Source organism: Labeo rohita, chromosome 2 (assembly GCF_022985175.1).
Source record: "Labeo rohita strain BAU-BD-2019 chromosome 2, IGBB_LRoh.1.0, whole genome shotgun sequence".
Lineage (NCBI taxonomy): Eukaryota > Metazoa > Chordata > Actinopteri > Cypriniformes > Cyprinidae > Labeo > Labeo rohita.
Window position 1 is genome coordinate 5,470,791 of NC_066870.1, and position 6,029 is coordinate 5,476,819.

At 35.8% G+C, this 6,029-nt stretch overlaps 1 long non-coding RNA gene across 6 annotated transcripts; it reads right to left on the minus strand.

Moving 5' to 3' along the window:
- Positions 1 to 1,727: 1,727 nt before the first annotated feature.
- On the minus strand, positions 1,728 to 4,878 carry LOC127152138 (uncharacterized). 6 transcript variants are annotated; one of them, XR_007825052.1, is made up of 10 exons: positions 4,680 to 4,878; positions 4,214 to 4,568; positions 4,015 to 4,102; positions 3,644 to 3,869; positions 3,389 to 3,489; positions 2,908 to 3,235; positions 2,428 to 2,754; positions 2,174 to 2,274; positions 1,919 to 2,020; positions 1,728 to 1,819 (listed from the first exon to the last, which is right to left on the minus strand). It is a non-coding gene; the product is annotated as an uncharacterized LOC127152138 (long non-coding RNA). The 6 variants fall into 6 exon arrangements; XR_007825055.1 differs by lacking the exon at positions 1,919 to 2,020 and having other exon boundaries at positions 1,751 to 1,819; positions 2,908 to 3,008; positions 3,134 to 3,235; XR_007825054.1 differs by lacking the exon at positions 1,919 to 2,020 and having other exon boundaries at positions 1,751 to 1,819; positions 2,428 to 2,528; positions 2,654 to 2,754.
- Between the last annotated feature and the right edge of the window lie 1,151 nt (positions 4,879 to 6,029).

Sequence of the window (6,029 nt, forward strand, 5' to 3'; positions counted from 1 at the left end):
GTTCAGGAAATTATTTCATAGTGCTTGTTATGGGCTTTTGTAGTTGTTTTTGTCTGGCTGTTCAGTCACATGGTGGGATGTCGGAAATAAGTTTTAGACACAACAATTTAAACTTTTTTTTTTTTTAACGTTTGCTGATTTGTTTGTTCTGTTTAACTCTGAAAAGCCTGACAAATTAAATAATAGAAAAAATGTTTTTTTAAAAATTGAACAGTTTATTAAGCTTTCAGACAAAAAAAAAAAAAAGTTTGCATGTGTTTTTTGTTGAATATCACATATAATCAGGCTTTTATGGTTCATACAGTATGATATAATGAGAATATGATGCTCATACTCAGTTAAAAAAAAACATCAGTTTTATTTATTGGCCTAAACTGAGCAAAACAAATATCCAATTTGATGCAGATGCTGATATATAATATTGTCACTCTCCTAATAATATGTATATTTCCCAGTAATGTCTTAGTAAGATGATATTTAATGCTGAATTGCTTTAATTGTGAGGGGTGAAACTTATAATGCAGTGCAATGCATTTATGATTGAGAGATGAAAAAATAAATATTCCTCAAAAGCCTGATATATGATATTTAATATTTGATTTTCTAAATAATGATACATGGACAAACCTAAGGAGCTTCAGTTCATCTTGAAATATAACAATATATCAACAGAAAGCATGTTGTTCATGTTGATAATTTAGAGGCCCAAGAAATATGACACAGTACACTTTATAGAATTAAATATTTTTATTAATATAGCAGTTTTGTTTTGTTGTGTTTCTGCAGTTGTTTAGTTTTATATTTGCATTTTCTATACAGTTTGACCAGTGATTTTCGTAACTTAATTACAAAATAAATGTAACTGTAAAAGTAAAGTGCAGTTACTTATGAAAATGTTAACGATTACAAAGGGGGTTACTTTGGAATATTACTTATGTTAATATTTACTATTTCTTGTTATGATTTTAAAAATGCATTTAACTTCAGAACGATCTCAAAGTAAAAAAAGGGGTGCTAAAGTCTGATTTTGTGGCTGGGCTTTAAAATTAAATTAGTAATTGTAATTGAAAATAGTTACACTACTTATTACATTATAAATAGGGTGTCTTGTAATCTGTAACATGTTACATTGAATAAATAGTGGACAGAGCTGTACAGTATGGTCAGCAGTAGGCCAGAGCTGTTTTGTACAATATTTGGCCATTTCATTTGATGTGTCATACTGCCACCCTGTGGTCAAACACCAACAGCTCTTATATTCAGTTTGGGTTAGACTTTGAATTGGAAACAAGGACAACCTTAAATTCTTTAAAATGTTTAATTAATTAACCATGTTTCAGCTGGTGATTCCAGAAGTTATGCTCTATATTTATATTAGTTTTATTGAAGTATGTTCTTCAATACAAACAATAGTTATTGAGGGAAGATAAAAATTAATATAATTACAGTTTAATTTGTATTAGAGTTTATTTTAATATATTAAAATACCTTTAAGTCATCCTGTGACTCATTGGATGTTTGCTGAGGCCCCCTAGTGGACCTCCGCCCCACAATTGAGAACCACCACTTTAGATTAATAAAGAAGAACTTTAAAAGGAAAGGAAAGGAGAACACAGTACACATTGACTTGTTTGGCTGCGATTGCATCTCAGGTGAAGTACATGACCCATGAGTTCTATACTGGAGTTTGATCTGTATGTTATATGTCTGTACATTATTTTTCTCACCTTTGGATCAGATGTTAAAATGAATCAGTGTTTCCATTCCAGTCATCTGCGCTCCCTGTTTCCTCACTGTTCCTGTTTGTCCATGTCTCTCTCTGTGGATTTATTGACAGGAAATGATTAGCTGTGTAAGGTGTTTGTGAGCTGATAGAAAGTTACCATCTAAAGCTTTGAGGGAAAATATATAGACCTACCTTTAGATGCAATATAGTAGCATTTGTTGATGCAGAAGCAGGTCTTCATCAGTTGGCAAATTCTTCAGATCTTCATCAGTTGGTCATTTTCCTTAGATGGTCCTTTAAGGGTGTTTTTATGATTTGTTAATACAGAAGCAGCTCTACATTGGTAGGCAATTTCTTCAGATCTTCATCAGTTGGTCATTTCTTCAAATGCTCCTTAAAGGGTGTTTTTATGCATCAAAAGCTTTGAGGGAAAATATATAGACCTACCTTTAGATGCAATATAGTAGCATTTGTTGATGCAGAAGCAGGTCTTCATCAGTTGGCAAATTCTTCAGGTCTTCATCAGTTGATCATTTCTTCAGATGCTCCTTTAAGGGTGTTTTTATGATTTGTTAATACAGAAGCAGCTCTACATTGGTAGGCAATTTCTTCAGATCTTCATCAGTTGGTCATTTCTTCAAATGCTCCTTAAATGGTGTTTTTATGCATTCAAAGCTTTGAGGGAAAATATATAGACCTACCTTTAGATGCAATATAGTTGGATTTGTTGATGCAGAAGCAGCTCTTCATCAGTTGGCAATTTCTTCAGATCTTCATTAGTTGGTCATTTCTTCAGATGCTCCTATAAGGGTGTTTTTATGATTTGTTAATACAGAAACAGCTCTTCATCAGTTGCCCATTTCTTCAGATGCTCCTACAAGCGTGTTCTTATGCATACAAACCTTTGAGGGAAATATATAGGCCTACCTATAGATGCCATATAGTAGCATTTGTTGATGCAGAAGCAGGTCTTCATCAGTTGGCAAATTCTTCAGGTCTTCATCAGTTGATCATTTCTTCAGATGCTCCTTTAAGGGTGTTTTTATGATTTGTTAATACAGAAGCAGCTCTACATTGGTAGGCAATTTCTTCAGATCTTCATCAGTTGGTCATTTCTTCAAATGCTCCTTAAATGGTGTTTTTATGCATTCAAAGCTTTGAGGGAAAATATATAGACCTACCTTTAGATGCAATATAGTTGGATTTGTTGATGCAGAAGCAGCTCTTCATCAGTTGGCAATTTCTTCAGATCTTCATTAGTTGGTCATTTCTTCAGATGCTCCTATAAGGGTGTTTTTATGATTTGTTAATACAGAAACAGCTCTTCATCAGTTGCCCATTTCTTCAGATGCTCCTACAAGCGTGTTCTTATGCATACAAACCTTTGAGGGAAATATATAGGCCTACCTATAGATGCCATATAGTAGCATTTGTTGATGCAGAAGCAGCTCTTCATCAGTTGGCAAATTCTTCAGATCTTCATCAGTTGGTCATTTTCCTTAGATGGTCCTTTAAGGGTGTTTTTATGATTTGTTAATACAGAAGCAGCTCTACATTGGTAGGCAATTTCTTCAGATCTTCATCAGTTGGTCATTTCTTCAAATGCTCCTTAAAGGGTGTTTTTATGCATCAAAAGCTTTGAGGGAAAATATATAGACCTACCTTTAGATGCAATATAGTTGGATTTGTTGATGCAGAAGCAGCTCTTCATCAGTTGGCAATTTCTTCAGATCTTCATTAGTTGGTCCTTTCTTCAGATGCTCCTATAAGGGTGTTTTTATGATTTGTTAATACAGAAGCAGCTCTACATTGGTAGGCAATTTCTTTAGATCTTCATCAGTTGGTCATTTCTTCAAATGCTCCTTAAAGGGTGTTTTTATGCATCCAAAGCATTGAGAAAAAAATATATAGGCCTACCTTTAGATGCAATATAGTAGGATTTGTTGATGCAAAAGCAGGTCTTCATCAGTTGGCAAATTCTTCAGATCTTCATCAGTTGGTCCTTTCTTCAGATGCTCCTTTAAGGGTGTTTTTATCATTTGTTAATACAGAAGCAGCTCTTCATCAGTTGCCTATTTCTTCGGATGCTCCTTTAAGGGTGTTTTATGCATCCAACGCTTTGAGGAAAAATATATAGGCCTACCTATAGATGCAATATAGTAGGATTTGTTGATACAGAAGCAACTCTACATTGGTTGGCAAATTCTTCAGATCTTCATCAGTTGCCTATTTCTTCAGATGCTTGATTTTATCTATTCAAAGCATTGAGGAAAAATATATAGGCCTACCTATGCATGCCATATAGTAGCATTTGTTAATACAGAAGCAGCTCTTCATCAGTTGGTCATTTCTTCATATACTCCTTTAAGGGTGTTTCTATGATTTGTTAATAAAGCAGCAGCTCTTCATCAGTTGGTCATTAGATAATTCTTCAGACATAAATGTTTTTATGTATCCAAAGCTTTGAGGAAAAATATATAGGCCTACCTATGCATGCCATATAGTAGGATTTGTATACAGAGGCAACTTGCCCAACATCCATCAGAAACATCTTCAGATGCTCCTTTTATGGTGTTTTTCCTGCATTATCTGATCTGCCATGTGAAATTACATTCCTGTTCAATGTTTTGTACTAGAGTTTGATATGTGTGTTATTTATCTCTATATTATTTCTGGTCTCACCTTCGGATCTCATGTCAAAATGATTCAAGGTTTCCATTTGGATCATCTGCGCTCCCTGTGTCCTCACTGCTGCTGCCTGTCTTCAGTACTGTGACTTACCTTAATTTTGTTGTTTTTGTTTTTGAGATGTCATCCATTTTTCCCTGCACATTCTTCTTGTCTATTGGACAAAAATATTAGGTATTACTTGTTTGCATTCTGTGGTGCTTGTTTACAAGTGAGTTTCTCTGCCTAACCGTTAATAAGAAGAGCATTAAGTGAAAACATATACCTATTAATATCTTATAGTAGTATTTGATGAGTTTATCACTTCCAAAACATGCAATATCCATCTGACACATCTCCAAGGGCTGCCAAGTTGTTGTTTTGATCTGCTGCAAAGAATGAAGCTAATTTAGATATTTCTTTAAAAGATGCTAGCTGTCGTTTTTGTATATACTGAGCAAACTCCAGTAAACCCAAAAGAACCACATGGTCATGTTCACTTTTTCCACCTGAGATGCAACCAAACAAGTCGAGACAATTCTTTGGAAAATACTAGACAGACACAATTCAAATATATGTCGCTTATCCTGCGCAAATTTAACAAACATTGTATACAACCCTGGAAATAATTAATTTTCACATTTTCTACAAACCAATGCAGTCGCAAACAGAAATACACACTTTGCCTGACCTACGGAAATATGAAATAAGGAATAAAGGATATGAAAAAGGATATGCAAAGCATGTGAGAGACTTGCTGTGGTTAGTTTTGTAGGAAGGACAGTAGCTGCTACTCGATCGCTTTCTCTGACTCATGTCAGAATACCGCGTTCTTTCTGCACAGCTTCTGATTGTGATGTCATGAATAAATTAGAACGCTGTATCCAAGCAACCGAACCAAAACACTCAAAGAGCTTTATCGGAGTAGACCGTAGAATTTTCAGTCACGTCCCAGCCAACATTGATATGTGGGCCCCATATGGGTTATACCTGGGCAGCATGGGCTCCATGTGGGCATGGGCTGAAAATGGGCAATTTATGTGGGTTCCATGTGTGTTTCACAATGTGGGTCCCATATGGGTTTGAACATATGGGACCTTTCATGGGATCTATGTGGGCATGGGCTGAAAATGGGCAATTTATGTGGGTCCCATGTGTGTTTCACAACGTGGGTCCCATATGGGTTTGAACATATGGGACCCTCATGGGATCTATATGGGCATGGGCTAAAAATGGGCAATTTATGTGGGTCCCATATAGGTTTGAACATATGGGACCTTCATGGGATCTATGTGGGCATGGGCTAAAAATGGGCAATTTATGTGGGTCCCATGTGTGTTTCACAATGTGGTTCCCATATAGGTTTGAACATATGGGACCTTCATGGGATCTATGTGGGCATGGGCTGAAAATGGGCAAAATTATGTGGGTCCCATATAGGTTTGAACATATGGGATCTTCATGAGATCTATGTGGGCATGGGCAAAAAGGGGCAATTTTTATGTGGGTCCCATATAGGTTTGAACATATGGGACCTTCATGGGATCTATGTGGGCATGGGCTGAAAATGGGCAATTTATGTGGGTCCCATGTGTGTTTCACAATGTGGGTCCCATATGGGTTTGAACATATGGGA